Below are 15,997 nucleotides of genomic sequence, written 5' to 3'. Positions count from 1 at the left end.
ATGATTACTGGTCATTGATCATTTTATTATGTGATTTATCTGACATTAATGCCTGTTTTTCTGGGGTGTTACTATTTTTTCCTTGCTGATTTATTGGTGTTCTTTTTTAATATTGTAAAGTTGAATCCCTCACCTATTAAGATACAGTTCTTTCACCCAGTAGGTCTCTGGTTTATAAATTATTTAAGCTTTCTTTCATGTTTTGCAAGTTTTTGTTTCTAATTATTTTATTTTATTTTTTTGACTTCTGGGTTCTGTGCCTTGATTTTAAAAAACCGATTGTGCCCCAGGATATTTATTATGGCTTCCTCCTTCACACCTATTTATTTCCTAATTTCTAAGGGATGGGAATTCTAATTTTAAGTTTTAACTATTGTTTGTAATTGTAATATAAAAACATGCTAGGAATAGTTTCAATTTTTTTGAAATGTTTTGAGAATTGTATTTTAGCCCTTTAGTACACACGAAATTTTTGTATTTTATAATTATTTGAAAAATAGTGTCGGTCTCCAATTGTGGGTGTACAGTGCTCTGTTTTATAATTGACTTAATTTGTTAATTGTATAGTGATTTTATTTTGTTCTATCATTAATTCAGAGGGACTTTAAAATATCAACTACAATTATGAATTTCTTTGTTTCTTATTGCTTTGATTTTTTTTTTCCCCATTCATTCTGAAGTTATCTGATTGGGAAAAACCTGAATGTTGTATATTCCTGATGAATTGAACATTCATCATTATGAAGTATTTCTCTTTCCTTTTAGTATTTTTTTCCTTTATATCTAGTTTGTGTGAAATTAATGTTTAATTCATAAATATATTCATATATATATGTACATATATATACTCACACATAGATAAATATAGATATATTCTCTTATCTGGAAACACGTCAAGAGGGTCAAGTTTCCTCTGTGCTCTTCCCTTCTTCATGCTTGGGGCTTCATGCTTCGTGCTCTTAGATTTTACAAGGTAATAACATTTTGTGAACACATTTTAGTGGGGGTCTTCTCTTACCTTTTTCTTCTTGATGGGTTCTGAAATATATCTTTGATCTTAACATCAGTTTTATTCAGCTTGTCTGCTGTAACAGAATTCCATAGACTGGATGGCTTTAACAACAGATTTTTTTTTTTTTCCTACCGTTTTAGAAGCTGGGAAGTCCGTGATCAGAGTGTTAGCAGATTTGGTTCCTGGTAAGGGACTGCTTCCTGCTTGTGGACAGCAGCCTTCTCACCATTTCCTCACAGGACAGAGAGAACTAGCTCTTGTCTCTCTTCCTCTTATAAGTTTTCTAAGGCCTTCATGCAGCGCCCACCTCATGATCTCATCTAAACCTAGGTATCTCCCAAAGGCTCCATCTTCAAATACTATCACATTGATGGGGGGACTTCAACATGTGAAATCTGGGGGACATGAACACTCAGTTCACAGCATTTTTATGCAGTAGTCCAGATAGATGCCAAGGTCTCCAGTGTGTGCCGAAGCTTCTCCTGGGATTTAGCTTCCTGACTGTTGACCTTCTGCTGCAGATAGGGTAGGAAAAATGTAGAGATCCAGTAGTTTCCAATTTAAATGTTATTTTTTAACCTCCCCTTCCCCAGTGAATCCCAAGACTTCTCTGTTTAGTTTTACTCAGAAGAAATCTTCCATCTCTTGTTTAGTGGAATACAGACCATTGCCACATTTTCTCCATAAAGGCAGTGAAGGAGGTGGATGAACAGGCTTCTGAATGTAAACTCTTCATTTTAATTTCTAATTTTCAGCTTTATCCTTCTCTTTATTTGGCATCACTGAGTCAAATGCCATCATGAGTTTCCTTGGGGTTCTGTGGAATTAAAATGGATATCTTCATTCTTACTTCCTTCTTTATTACTTTAAGTTGTGGTTTCCTCTGTTTTCCAACATCATTTACCACATATGTTTCTATTTTCTATTCTCTCCCTATTGTATATTCTCACATTTTTATTGTCCTTGGAGTTATTGTAGCTTTTGAGTTTTTTGTCTAACTATTTTATTATGGTCTCTGAAGAAAAGTATCATCTTAATTCAAAATCATCTTGGTATGGTATAATCTGTTGTTGCCTACCCAAAACTCAGTGTGATCATGCTGAGGCCTGGTTCTAGAACCCTTCAGGATACCATAATCCACTGATGCTCAAGTACCTTATATAAAGCTATGTGGTATTTGCATATAATCTACACATATCCCATTTATACTTTAAATAATCTCTAGATTATAATAGTATATGTCTTCCCTGGTGGCTCAATTGGTAAAGAATCCGCCTGCAATGTGGGAGACCTGGGTTCAATCCCTGGGTTGGGAAGATCCCCTGGAGAAGGGAAAGGCTACCCGTTCCAGTACTCTGGCCTGGAGAACTCTTATACTTTAAATAATCTGTAGATCATAATATTATACCTAGTACAATATAAGTGCTATGTAAACTGTTGTAAATATAATGTAAATACTATGTGAGTAGTTGTTGTTCCACAGCAAATTCTAATTTACTTTCAGAAACTTTCTGGAAATATTTTTAGAGTATATTTTATCAGAGGTTTGTAGAATCTATGGATGCTAGGGGAGCATCTGTATCTACTTTAGCATGGTTAACTATGGTCCCCGAATTTTAGAGTGCATCCGAATGATCTGGAAGTCTTGTGAAACTCATTTTCAGGCCCCATCTAGGGTTTCTGATTCAGTGTGTCTTGGATGGGGCCTGATAATTTGCTTTTCTAACAAGCACCCATGTAATGCTGATGATGTTGTGCTACGGACCTCACTTTAGAAGCGTGGGTAAAGCGGTAAAGCAATGCTGTTTTGGTCAGGTATTGAAGAGCAATATGTTTATGAAACAAGGATCCCAACCCTAAAGATGAATTTTTATTAGTATACAACCATTGTAGACAACAGCCTTCTTTTATACTCTAATTGGTGTGCCTATGGGCATGTTGCCCAGACTTGGCTTAAGGGAAAATCTTCTTGAGGACTTTGAGGGAAGTGCTTCCTGCCTGCTTTCACGTATGATATATAGATCTTGTATGTGTGTCCTCCTTTGCGTGTGCAGTGATATGTAGAGCTGTGACAGCATCTTAAGACGTTGTGAACAGTCTTGTGGATGGTAGGACTGAATTGTGGAAAGAGCCCAAGAACTTGATGACACTGATGAACCACACCACTCACCCTGACATCTGGTTCCCCACGACTTGTTACATGAAGGCTGGCATGTGATTATGAACCCTTAGAGGAAATTTATTTTTGTTCTTCACCTGATTTCACAGTCAATATGAAATTTATTTTTGTTCTCCTGTGTGAATGATGGGGTTTGATTCTTTTTAAAATTTTGTACTATGGTTGTAATTCTCCTGATTTGGACTCTTTGTTTAAGTTACGTAGATTCTCTTTAGTCAGAAGCATTGTATCATGAGGATCTTAAACACATTCCTTCTAAATTCTCTGTCTTGCTGTTATGTCTTTGTTTTTCATTTTTTATCTTGGCTGGCTGCTATAGTTAGTAGCTCCAAGAGTCCCTTGGTCCTGAGGTAGAAGTGGCATAATAGGGCTTCACGAGAAGCAACAGGAAAAATTCTGACAGCTGAGTGCATCAGGTTTACCTGAAGTAGGGCCCAGTTTTCTGTTTTGGTGAAATTGGCTTAGTAGGGTATTTTAATTTTCAGTTAGATTACTAACACTAATTCTTTAATCATCAATGCTGGTCTATAAGTCTAGGAGTAATACTGGTAGCATTAGCAAACTTAAAGCTTTTATAGCATAGCACAGGCTTTTTATTCTTGCTGTTATTTCATGACATAAAAAGCAAATGGAAATGTTACCTTCTGGTGCACTGGGGCTCTGCTTGCCAGCATTATTTGGGACCCAGGTTAATGGAAGCACTAGCATGCTTAACATGTGACTTCCAAGGTTTTCTGGGCTTTGACAATGAGTCTGCAGAGAGGAGAAGGAAGAAGAGAGTTGCACATGGAAGGGTTTTATGGGCCAGGCCTAGAACTGACACACACATCATTGCTCTTCACAATCTGTTGGTCAAATATAAATTGCATGGTAACTAGCATTATTTGTGTTCCTTCTTCCATGGTATAGAAATTTTGAGAACTTGATGTCTAGCTTAGAACTACAGTGTCTTGTGTCTAGATGAAACATGTAATTGCATTTCTGGCAACTGATGTGAGATGCATCAAATATATAACCTCCAGGCCAGGGTTCTTATGAAGTAGAAAAAGGACTTCCCTGGTGGTCTAGTTATTAAGAATATGCCTGCCAATGCAGGGCACATGGGATTGATCCTGGTGCAGGAAGATTTCACCTGCCGCAGGACAGCTAAACTTGTGTGCCACAACCACTGAGCCTGCCCGTGAACCCCAACTGCTGAAGCCCTCGGGCCCTAGAGTGGGTGCTCTGCAACAAGAGTCCCTCACAATGAGAAGTCCACAGCTAGAGGAAGCCTGAACACAGCAACAAAGAGCCAGCACAGCCAAAAATAAGTAAATAAATGATATTAAAGAAGAAGAGCCTTCACCATGCTATCTCCCCACCGTCGGCTTAATGCAGAAGGTGATGAGACGTAGAGAAAGAGAAAACAAAACCAAAGGTTATTGTGGTCCTGAAGCCACGTCAATAAAGGCCACCCACAGATCAGAAACCCCATCCTGATAGTTTGTAGTAGAAACATAATGCTGTTAGGAGAAGCCTTTGAACTTCTCTTACTGTGGCCACGCTTTTGAGCATAGTCAGTCCTGGAAAAGTCAGGCAGGTGGCGTCTATAAACAGTCAGACACTGTCCTGGAGAGGGCGGGCTTTATTTTGGAGGATCGGTTGAAGAATGATACACTTATAGTGTGAGAACGACTCTTGCTTTAGAAAAACTAAATTAGTGAGAGGGTGAAGGATAATTTGTAAAATAGCAGCTGAGAGATCATGTAGTGACAATTCCAGACATGAAATCGTGTCATCCTAAAAATATAGATATTGTTTAGTAAAATCAGAAGAAGGGGAGGGGTTTCAGAGATGGACAGGGAGGAAGTAGAGGGGAGAAACGGGAATAGAAGCAAAGTGATGTTTGGTGAGTAAAAAGGTTTGGGAGAGAGAAAGGGAAGAGGATTGTTTTAAGAAGGTTTTCATCTGAGCAGCTACGTGGTTGGTGTTGGTTTAGTTGCTAAGTTATGTCTGACTCTTGTGACCCCGTGGACTGTAGCCTGCCAGGCTTCTCTGTCATGGCATTCTCCAGGCAAGAATACTGGAGTGGGTTGCCATTTCCTTCTCCAGATAACAGAGTCACAGGGGATCTTCCCAACGCAGGGTTCAAAAACATTACAGGGTCTCCCACATTGTAGGCGGATTCCTCACCTTCTGAGCCGCCAGGGACGCAGTTGTGTGAGTGGCAGCACACAAATATAAGGAGGGTTCACAGGATGAGACTTGGGGTAAATAACAGTTAGAATAATGAATCTGAGATGCTCAGTTCAGTTCAGTCACTCAATCATGTCTGATTCTTTGTGATCCCGTGGTCTGCAGCACGCCAGGTTTCTCTGTGTATCACCAACTCCTGGTGCTTATTCAAACTCATGTCCATTGAGTTGGTGATGTCATGCAACCATCTCATCCCCTGTCCTGTGACCCATGGACAGCAGCCCACCAGGCTCCTCTGTCCAAGGTGTGCTCTAGGCAAGAACACTGGAGTGGGTTGCCACTGCCTTCTCCGGACCAACCTCAGGAGGGAAGGACCAAAAGGAAGAAAGAATTCAACCTTGAAGCCTGGGAAAAGAGACCTCAAACATAATAAGTTTAAAAAATAGTGAAAAGCCAGACAAATACTATACAAATGAAGGAACAAATTAGAAACACAGAAGTCCAAACAGATGAAGAGGAAATAGGCAAACTACCTGAAAAAGAATTCAGAATAGCTATAGTAACGATGATCAAAAACCTTGAAAACAAAATGGAGAAAATGGAGAATCAGTTAACAAAGACCAAGAAGAATTAAAGAATAAACATACAAACAGTATAATTGCTGAAATTAAAAATACTCTAGAAAGAATCAATAGCAGAATATCTAAAGCAGAAGAACGAATCAGTGAGCTGGAAGATAAAATGGTGGAAACAACTTCTGAAGAGCAGAATAAAGTAAAAATAATGAAAAGAACTGAGGATAGTCCCAGAGGCCTCTGGGACAATATCAAATGCACCAACATTTGAATTATAGGGGTCCCAGAAGAAGAAGAGAAAAAGAAATGGTATGAGAAAATTTTTGAAGAGATTATAGTTGAAAATTTCCCCAACATGGAAAAGGAAATAGTCAATCAAAGCCAAGAGGCACAAAGAGTCCCATACAGGATAAACCCAAGGAGAAACTCACTGAGACCCACACTAATCACACTAACAAAGACTAAGCACAAAGAAAGAATATTAAAAGCAGCAAGGGAGAAGGAACAAGTAACATCCAAGGGGAACCCATACGCTTAACAGCTGATCTCTCAGCAGAAACCCTGCAGGCCAGAAGGGAAAGGCAAGATATATTTAAAGCCCTGAAAGGGAAAAATCTACAACCAAGATTACTGTACCCGGCAAGGCTCTCATTCAAAATTGATGGAGAAATAAAAAGCTTTTCAGACAAGCAAAAGTTAAGAGAATTCAGTACCACCAAACCAGCTTTACAACAAATGTTAAAGGTTACAACAAATGTTAAAGCTATATAGTTATATAGTGTATATATAAATAGACTATATATATATAGCCTATATATAGCTATATAAATGTTATATAGTCAAGAAATACAAGAGAAGAAAAAAGATCTACCAAATCAACCCAAACAATTAAGAAAGTGGCAAATAGGAACATATGTATCAATAATTACTTTAAATGTAAATGGATTAAATGCTCCAACTAAAAGTCACAGACTGGCCGAATGGATACAAAAACAAGACCTATATATACACTGTCTACAAGAAACCCATTTCTGACCTCAAGGCACATATAGCCTGAAAGTGAGAGGATGGAAAAATATATTCCATGCAAATGGGAAGCAAAAGAAAGCTGGAGTAGCAATCCTCATATCAGACTAAAGAATAAAGAAGATTACAAGAAATAAGGAAGGACACTGCATAATGATCAAGGGATCAATCCAAGAGGAAGACATAACAATTGTAAATATCTATGCACCCAACACAGGAGCACCTCAGTATATAAGACAATCACTAACAGACAGAAAAGGAGAAATTGTCAGTAGCATAATAATAGTAAGAGACGTTAACACACCACTCACACCAATCGTCAGATCATCACAACAGAAAATGAATAAGCAAACACAAGTCTTAAATGATACATTAGATGAGATGTATCATTGATATCTTCAGGACATTCCATCCAATGCAGAAGAATACACCTCCTCCTCAAGTACACATGGAGCATTCTACAGGAGGGACCACATCTGGGATCACAAATCAAACCTCAGTATATTTAAGAAAATTGAAATCATATGAAGCATACCACAGCTCTATGAGACTAGATATCAATTACAAGAAAAAACTGTAAGAAACACAAGCACATGGAGATTAACCACACATTTCTAAATAGCCAACAGGTTACTGAAGAAAACAAAAGGGAAATCAAAAAATTTCTAGAAATAAATGACAATGAAAGCATGACAACACAAAACCTGTGGGATGCAGAAAAGCAGTTCTAAGAGGGAAGCTTATAGCACTACAATCCTACCTCAAGGAACAAGAAAAAGCAATGAATAGACAGTCTAACTTTATACCTAAAACAACTCAAAAATAAGAACAAAAACCCCAAAATTAGTAGAAGGAAAGAAATCATGAGGATCCAAGCAGAAATAACTGAAAAAGAAATGAAAGAAGCAATAATAAAGATTAATCAAACTAAAAGCTGGTTCTTTGAGAAGATAAACAACGTTGAGAAACCTTTATTTAGCCAGACTCATCAAGAAAAAAAGAGATAAAAATCAAGTCAACAAAATTAGAAATGAAAAAGGAGAGGTTACAACAGACAATGTAGAAATACAAAGGATTATAAGAGACTATTATTAACAACTATTTGGCAATAGAATGGATAACCCAGAAGAAATGAACAGATCCTTAGAAAAGTTCAATCTTCCAAGACTGAACCAGGAAGAAATAGAAATTATGAACGACCCATTTACAAGCACTGAAATTGAAACTGTGATCGGAAATGTCCCAAAAAACAAAAGTCCAGGACCTGATGGCATCACAGGAGAATTCTATCAAACGTTTAGAGAAGAGCTAATGCCTATCCTTCTTTAAAAAAAAAAAAAAAAAAAAAAACTTTGTAAGTTGAAGACCTGATACATACATGAGTACACACTCATGCACATCTATATATGTATAGATGTGTGTATATCTATTCCATTTATATGGAGAAAGTCAGTTTTCATTGCAATCTCAAAGAAACGCAATGCCAAAGAATGTTCAAGCTACCCGACATTTGCACTCATTTCACATGCTAGCAAAGTCATGCTCAAGATCCTTCAAACTAGGCTTCAACAGCGCATGAACCAAGAACCTCCAGAGTTACAAGCTGGATTTAGCAAAGGCAGAGAGACCAGAGATCAAATTGCCAGCATCTGTTGGATCATAGAAAAAGCAAGAGAATTCCAGAAAAACATCTTCTTCTGCTTCGTTGACTACACCAAAGACTTTGACTATGTGGATCACAGCAAACTGTGGAAAATTCTTAAAGAGATGGGAACAGCAGACCACCTTAACTGCCTCCCAAGAAACTTTTATGCAGGTCAAGAAGGAACAGTTAAAACCAGACATGACAACGACTGGTTCCAAATTGGGAAAGGAGTAGGTCAAGGCTATATATTGTCACCTTTTTATTTAACTGCTCTGCAGAGTACATCATATGAAGGATTGAACTAGATGACTCACAAGCTGGAATCAAGATTACTGAGAGAAATATCAACAATCTCATATCTGCAGATGATACCACTTTAATGGCATAAAGCAAAAAGGAACTAAAGAGCCTCTTGACAAAAATAACAGAGGAGAATGAAAAAGCTGGCTTAAAAGTCAACATTCAAAAAATGAAAGCTATGGTATTCAGTCCCATCACTTCATGACAAATAGATGGGGAAAACTTGGAAACAGTGTCAGATTTCATTTTCTGAGGCTCCAAAATCACTGTGAATGGTGACTGCAGCCACGAAATTAAAAGATGCTTGCTCCTTGGAAGAAAAACAGTGACACACCTAGAGAATGTATTAAAAAGCAGAGACATTACTTTGCTGACTAAGGTCTTTATAATCAAAGCTGTGGTTTTTCCAATAGTCATATATTATGTGACTATATACATATATATATGCAGGTGAGAGTTGGGCCATAAAGAAGACTGAGCACCAAAGAACTGATGCTTTGGAACTGTGGTGCTGGAGGAGACTTGAGAGTCCTTTGGACTGCAAGGATATCAAACCAGTCAATCCTAAACAAAACCGACCTTGGAATATTCATTGGAAAGAATGGTGCTGAGCTGAAACTCCAGTACTTTAGCCACCTGATGCAAAGAACTGACTCATTGGAAAAGACCCTGATCATGGGAAAGTTTGAAGGCAGGAGGAGAAAGGGACAACAGAGGGTGAAATCGTTGGATAGCATCACTGACTCGATGGACATGAGTTTGAGCAAACTCAGGGAGATAGTGAAGGACAGGGAATCATGGTGTGCTGCATTTCATGGGGTTGCAGAGTCGGACAAGACGTAGTGACTTAGCAACTATATATATCTCCAATATTACATAATCCAATAATAAGTCTGTCTGTGGGATCTGTTCCATTTATATTGTAGGGGGTGAATATAATGAAAATTTGGTGCATATTTCTGAGTCAGAAGCTAAGATTGACTTTCATTCAGTAGCTATTTATCACAGTTCTTTTATCTCATCAGGAACTGTGCTTTGCACTAGGGAATCAAAATTGAAAGGGACCCTGTTCTTTGAAAGTAGTGCAGAATCTAGTGACTGGGACACACAAATAGTATGTCTGTAATGACTGTGCATGCTAAGTCACATCAGTTGTGTCCAACTCTTTGAGACCCTATGGACTGTATCCTACCAGGCTTCCCTGTCCTACCCTATCTCTCTGAGCTTGCTTAAACTCATGTCCATGGACCCACTCCAGTGTTCTTGCCTGGAGAATCCCAGTGACGGGGGAGCCTGGTGGGCTACCGTCTATGGGGTCGCACAGAGTCAGAAACGACTGAAGTGACTTAGCAGCAGCATGTCCATGGGATTCTCCAAGCACGAATACTGGAGTGGGTTGCCGTTTCCTTCTCCAGAGAATCTTTCCCACTCAGGAATCAAACCCGGGTCTCCTGCATTGCAGGCAGATTCTTTCCTGACTGAGCTACCTGAGTGGAATTAATGACTTCAGTGTGTACGTACTGAGCCTATGATATAAACTATTTCCTTATGAAAAATTAGGGCTGAACTTAGTGCTGAATCAAACCCTAGTGTCTCTCAGGTCATCCTTTGTAACTATAGAATGAGTAATATGGAAAAAGAACATGTTCTTCATAGTTCTTGGTAACTACAATACATACGCACACATGCACCCACATACGAATGATGCCCAATCGTACATGGCCAGTCTTCTCCATAACTTTGTTGATTTTCCTAGGTAGAAACAAAACACTGGCAGATGCTCTAGTTGGCTATCTCCTATCAGTGATCAGAGCACACCACGCTCACTGGGGACGTTATGCCTTCAATGGTATGTTCTCCAATTAATACCTTTGCTTGCCCTCTGTTTTTGCCTTTTCATTACTGCCCACAGGGTTCTCAAGGCAAGAACGCGGAATTAGCTTTTGCCACTCCCTTCCCCAGTGGGCTGTTTTGTCAGAGCTCTGCACTGTGACCCAACTGCCTTGGGCGGCCCTACTCATGGCTCATGGCTCATTGACTAGACAGGGCTGTGGTCCATGAGATCAGTTTGATTAGTTTTCTATGATTGTGGTTTTCATTCTGTCTGCCCTCTGATGGATAAGGATAAGAGTCTTATGGAAGCTTCCTGATGGGAGAGACTGACTGAGGGGTAAACTGGGTCTTGTTCTGATGGACAAGGCCTGCTCAGTAAATCTTTAATCCAATTTTCTGTTGATGGTTGGAGCTGTGTTCCCTCCTTATTGTTTGACCTGAGGCCAAACTATGGTGGAGGTAATGAAGATAGTGGCGACCTCCTTCAAAAGGTCCCACACAGGCATTGCTGAACTCAGTTCCCCTGACTCTGCACCAGGCCACCACTGACCAATGCCTCCGCAGACCCACGCCTCTGCTGGAGACTCCTGTACACTCACTGGCAAGTCTGGGTCAAGATTACTTGGGGGAATACCTTGACTAAATATTTCCCCTGGTGCTGGGAAAGATTGAAGGTGGGAGAAGGGGATGACAGAGGATGAGATGGTTGGATGGCATCACTGACTCGATGGTCATGAGTTTGAGTATGCTCTGGGAGTTGGTGATGGACAGGGAAGCCTGGTGTGCTGCAGTGCATGGGGTCACAAAGAGTCAGACATGACTGAGTGACTGAACTGACTACCCTCTATTTAAAAAAAAAGAAAAAGGTGTGTTTTAGAGTCATGAGGTGGACACTTTGTCAATGCCTGACTTTTTCTATTTTTCTCCTAAACCCATACTCTTATTGTTCTTTATGTCTAAAGAATCCCAATTTTAGTGTTCTGTACATATGACCATACATTTCATCATGAAAATATACTCACCAACATGAAGACATTACTGACAAAGTGTAAGTAATTGCCGCTTAGTGCTAGGAGGGCAGCTTGGAGTGCTCTTGACCATCTTGCAGACTGCTCACTCCTGACTTTCCAAGACACTTGTCATTTATGATTACAGCTGTGTTTCATCAGTAGTTCCTATATAGAGTCTGGGAGGTGGTGCAATTTGACATCTTCCCACAACTGAAACTCTCTCTGTTTCTGACCTAGAAGCCTTTAAGTTGAAAGGTGAACTATTTCACTATTTTGAGAGGTTGTAAACTTCTGTTTATGCTGAAGCTCTTTCTTATACAAAGAAAAACCTGTCTATGTGTAATCACTGGTCTGTGTTCAGCCTTTTGGAGGGAGAATAATGATAATATTAACTAGCATTTTTACAGTGTTTGCAGTGTGCTGGAAAGTATCTTAAGAGCTTAACACGTAGTGACCTAACTCTTACAACACCTCTATGAGGATTATGCAATTATGGTATCAGTTTTATAGCTAAGAAATCTCTGGTATTATAGAGCAATTAAGAATAAATTTGTGCTTACCACGTGGCTCAGTGGTAAGGAATCCGCCTGCAATACAAGGGGCTGTAGGAGACGTGGGTCGGGAAGGTCCCCTGGAGGAGGGCGTGGTGACCCACTCCAGTATTCTTGCCTGGAGAACCCATGGACAGAGGAGCCTGGCGGGCTACAGTCCATGGGGTCATAAAGAGTCAGACACCATAGAAGCGACTTAACACTGAAGTGACTTAACAGTGAAGGGATTGAGCACACATGTAAGAATAAAGATAGTCCACATCTGTAGTTCAGCGCCCACGTCTTCTCTTGAGGCTGTACAGTCATTCTTCATAGAACATAGTCTTCCCTCTCTTCTTCCTCTAGTCCTGTTTCTCAGCGGTCCTGTTTCACCAGTGTTCCAAAGAGTTCGGATTCTACTATTGTAGTATTTGTAACCCCCAGGATGAGTATCACTGACACAGACAGTGCCAGAGCTACCACTCTCATTATGGATACTGTATTTCTGTCAGCTCATCTGTAAAAACTCCAGCTATTCTGGAGGTTTCTTGGGTCTTTCATGAAATGAATGCCTGTTTCCCTTTTACATGAAATGTTAATTGCTGGGATCCAGCCCTGGCGGAGTCCAGGGGTTTCCTTCGGATGAGCGGCATCAGCAAAGAAAAGGAAGCGAGTCAAGTGTTGTTTGAGTGCAGAATCAAGACTACTTTATTTTTTTTACATCAGTGCTTATATACCCTAAAACCAATAATCCTTTTAAGAGGTTTAAGGAGGGGGGGATGATAAGATTGTACCACGTGCATAATCATGGGTTACATCATAAATAACTATCCAGAAGAGTCAATACCTACATTATAACTTTTATTTTTTTTTCCACTTATTTTTATTAGTTGGAGGCTAATTGCTTTACAGTATTGCAGTGGGTTTTGTCATTCACTGACATGAATCAGCCATGGATCTGCATGTGTTCCCCATCCCGGTCGCCCCTCCTGCCTCCCTCTCCACCGATCCCTCTGGGTCTTCCCAGTGCTTTTACATTAATATCCTTGGTGATACTGTGACTTCTTCAATTCCAAACTCTCTTTTCTAGATCTATGTGATATATGCCCATATTGCCTTCTTTCCTATCTGGAAATAAAACAAATGATCAAATTACTACTTAGCAAGGCTTTATAGCATGATGGATAGTAGGGCAAACTCTGAAGAAGATATACCTCATGCATCCAACCTGGGCTGGTGATCTGTTTCACCATAGATAATAGACATGTTTCAATGCTGTTCTCTCAAAACATCCCACCCTCACCTTCTCCCACAGAGTCCAAAACACTGTTCTGTACATCTGTGTCTCTTTTTCTGTTTTGCGTATAGGGTTATCATTACCATCTTTCTAAATTCCATATATATGCATTAGTATACAGTATTGGTGTTTTTCTTTCTGGCTTACTTCACTCTGTATAATGGGCTCCGGTTTCATCCATCTCATTAGAACTGATTCAAATGAATTCTTTTTAACGGCTGAGTAATATTCCATGGTGTATATGTACCACAGCTTCCTTATCCATTCATCTGCTGATGGGCATCTAGGTTGCTTCCATGTCCTGGCTGTTATAAACAGTGCTGCGATGAACATTGGGGTGCACGTGTCTCTTTCAGATCTGGTTCCCTCGGTGTGTATGCCCAGAAGTGGGATTGCTGGGTCATATGACAGTTCTATTTCCAGTTTTTTAAGAAATCTCCACACTGTTTTCCATAGTGGCTGTACTAGTTTGCATTCCCACCAACAGTGTAAGAGGGTTCCCTTTTCTCCACACCCTCTCCAGCATTTATTGCTTGTAGACTTTTGGATAGCAGCCATCCTGACTGGCGTGTAATGGTACCTCATTGTGGTTTTGATTTGCATTTCTCTGATAATGAGTGATGTGGAGCATCTTTTCATGTGTTTGTTAGTCATCTGTATGTCTTCTTTGGAGAAATGTCTGTTTAGTTCTTTGGCCCATTTTTTGATTGGGTCATTTATTTTTCTGGAATTGAGCTGCAGGAGCTGCTTGTATATGTTTGAGGTTAATCCTTTGTCTGTTGCTTCGTTTGCTATTATTTTCTCCCAAACTGAGGGCTGTCTTTTCACCTTGCTTATAGTTTTCTTTGTAGTACAAAAGCTTTTAAGTTTCATTAGGTCCCATTTGTTTATTTTTGCTTTTACTTCCAATATTGTGGGAGGTGGGTCATAGAGGATCCTGCTGTGATTTATGTCGGAGAGGGTTTCGCCTATGTTCTCCTCTACGAGTTTAATAGTTTCTGGTTTTACGTTTAGATCTTTAATCCATTTTGAGTTTATTTTTGTGTATGGTGTTAGAAAGTGTTCTAGTTTCATTCTTTTACAAGTGGTTGACCAGTTTTCCCAGCACCACTTGTTAAAGAGGTTGTCTTTTTTCCATTGTATATTCTTGCCTCCTTTGTCGAAGATGAGGTGTCCATAGGTTCGTGGGTTTATCTCTGGGCTTTCTATTCTGTTCCGTTGATCTATATTTCTGTCTTTGTGCCAGTACCATACTGTCTTGATGACTGTGGCTTTGTAGTATAGTCTGAAGTCAGGCAGGTTGATTCTTCCAATTCCGTTCTTCTTTCTCAAGATTACGTTGGCTATTCGAGGTTTTTGTATTTCCATACAAATTGCCTACACATAACTTTTAAACAATTCAGTGGACGTCTGAGACAGCAAGGTCACAAGAAATAAAAAAGGGTTTTGTGCAGCAGGTAGTCAACTTGGAAAAGCTATCTACAAACCTTATCTTGGGAAGCTCAGCCCTGGGGGGACTTTGTGGCTTCACAGGTAGCATGATATCTGCCTTTTGACCTCTCCCCCCTACATCAGCAAAGGTAAAATTTACATTGTGTTTATTTTGTTATCCATCTAAATCCCTATACTTGTTCTGTTATTTACTCTGCTCTCTGTGTCTGCTTCTAGTAAGCCCCCAGGCACATTAAGGACAGTGGGCAGGGAGGTATGACAGCAAACTCTGGTATGTAACCCTAAGGCTCAGAGGTCTCATGAATTCCCTCCTGATCACACCCTAAGGAATCTTCTCAATCTCTTAATGGACTCTTTATCTACTTTTGCTTATGGGATAGATAGGCCTGTTGCTAGCAGATTTGGTTTTGTACTAGAAGGGTTTTTGTGCAATCATGAGCATTCCAGATTCTAAATTCCCAATCATAATTCCAGCACAGCCAGAAGAGTTAGGATGTTCTGTGTAATAATTTCCTTACCTCTGGCCAGTTTATTGGGACCCATGTACCCCCAGGGACTGTGTTGCAGCCATGCAAAGGTTTCAAGGAGGGATTTTAGGTTAGAGCCAGACTAGTTTTTAAGGAACATAGAAGAACGCCAAGCATCACAAGATGAAAAGACGAAGGCCTGGGAGTGGGTGGTGCAGCGGTCCCAAGAAACCCCCGGAGGTCCGGACGCCTTTGCGTGCCAGCTCCTTGGACCCAGACCTTGTCACGGGCGAGGTTTCTCTCGCCTGCTCCTGACAGTTAATGCACTCTCAGTTTTGAAATTTTTATGATAATTCATCATCTGAGATGTTACACGTGTCTGTTTAAAATTTTCATTTGTTCCACAACATGAAAAGAAATATTTGTTGACATTAAGTATATGCAATGGACAGCCTTTCTGTCATTTTCAGGGATAGATAAGAAAATGATTTTGAGG

Source organism: Muntiacus reevesi, chromosome 8 (genome assembly GCF_963930625.1).
Source record: "Muntiacus reevesi chromosome 8, mMunRee1.1, whole genome shotgun sequence".
Classification (NCBI taxonomy): Eukaryota; Metazoa; Chordata; class Mammalia; order Artiodactyla; family Cervidae; genus Muntiacus; species Muntiacus reevesi.
The sequence above is the reverse complement of the archived record's forward strand: the minus strand, read 5'-3'. Positions refer to the sequence as shown.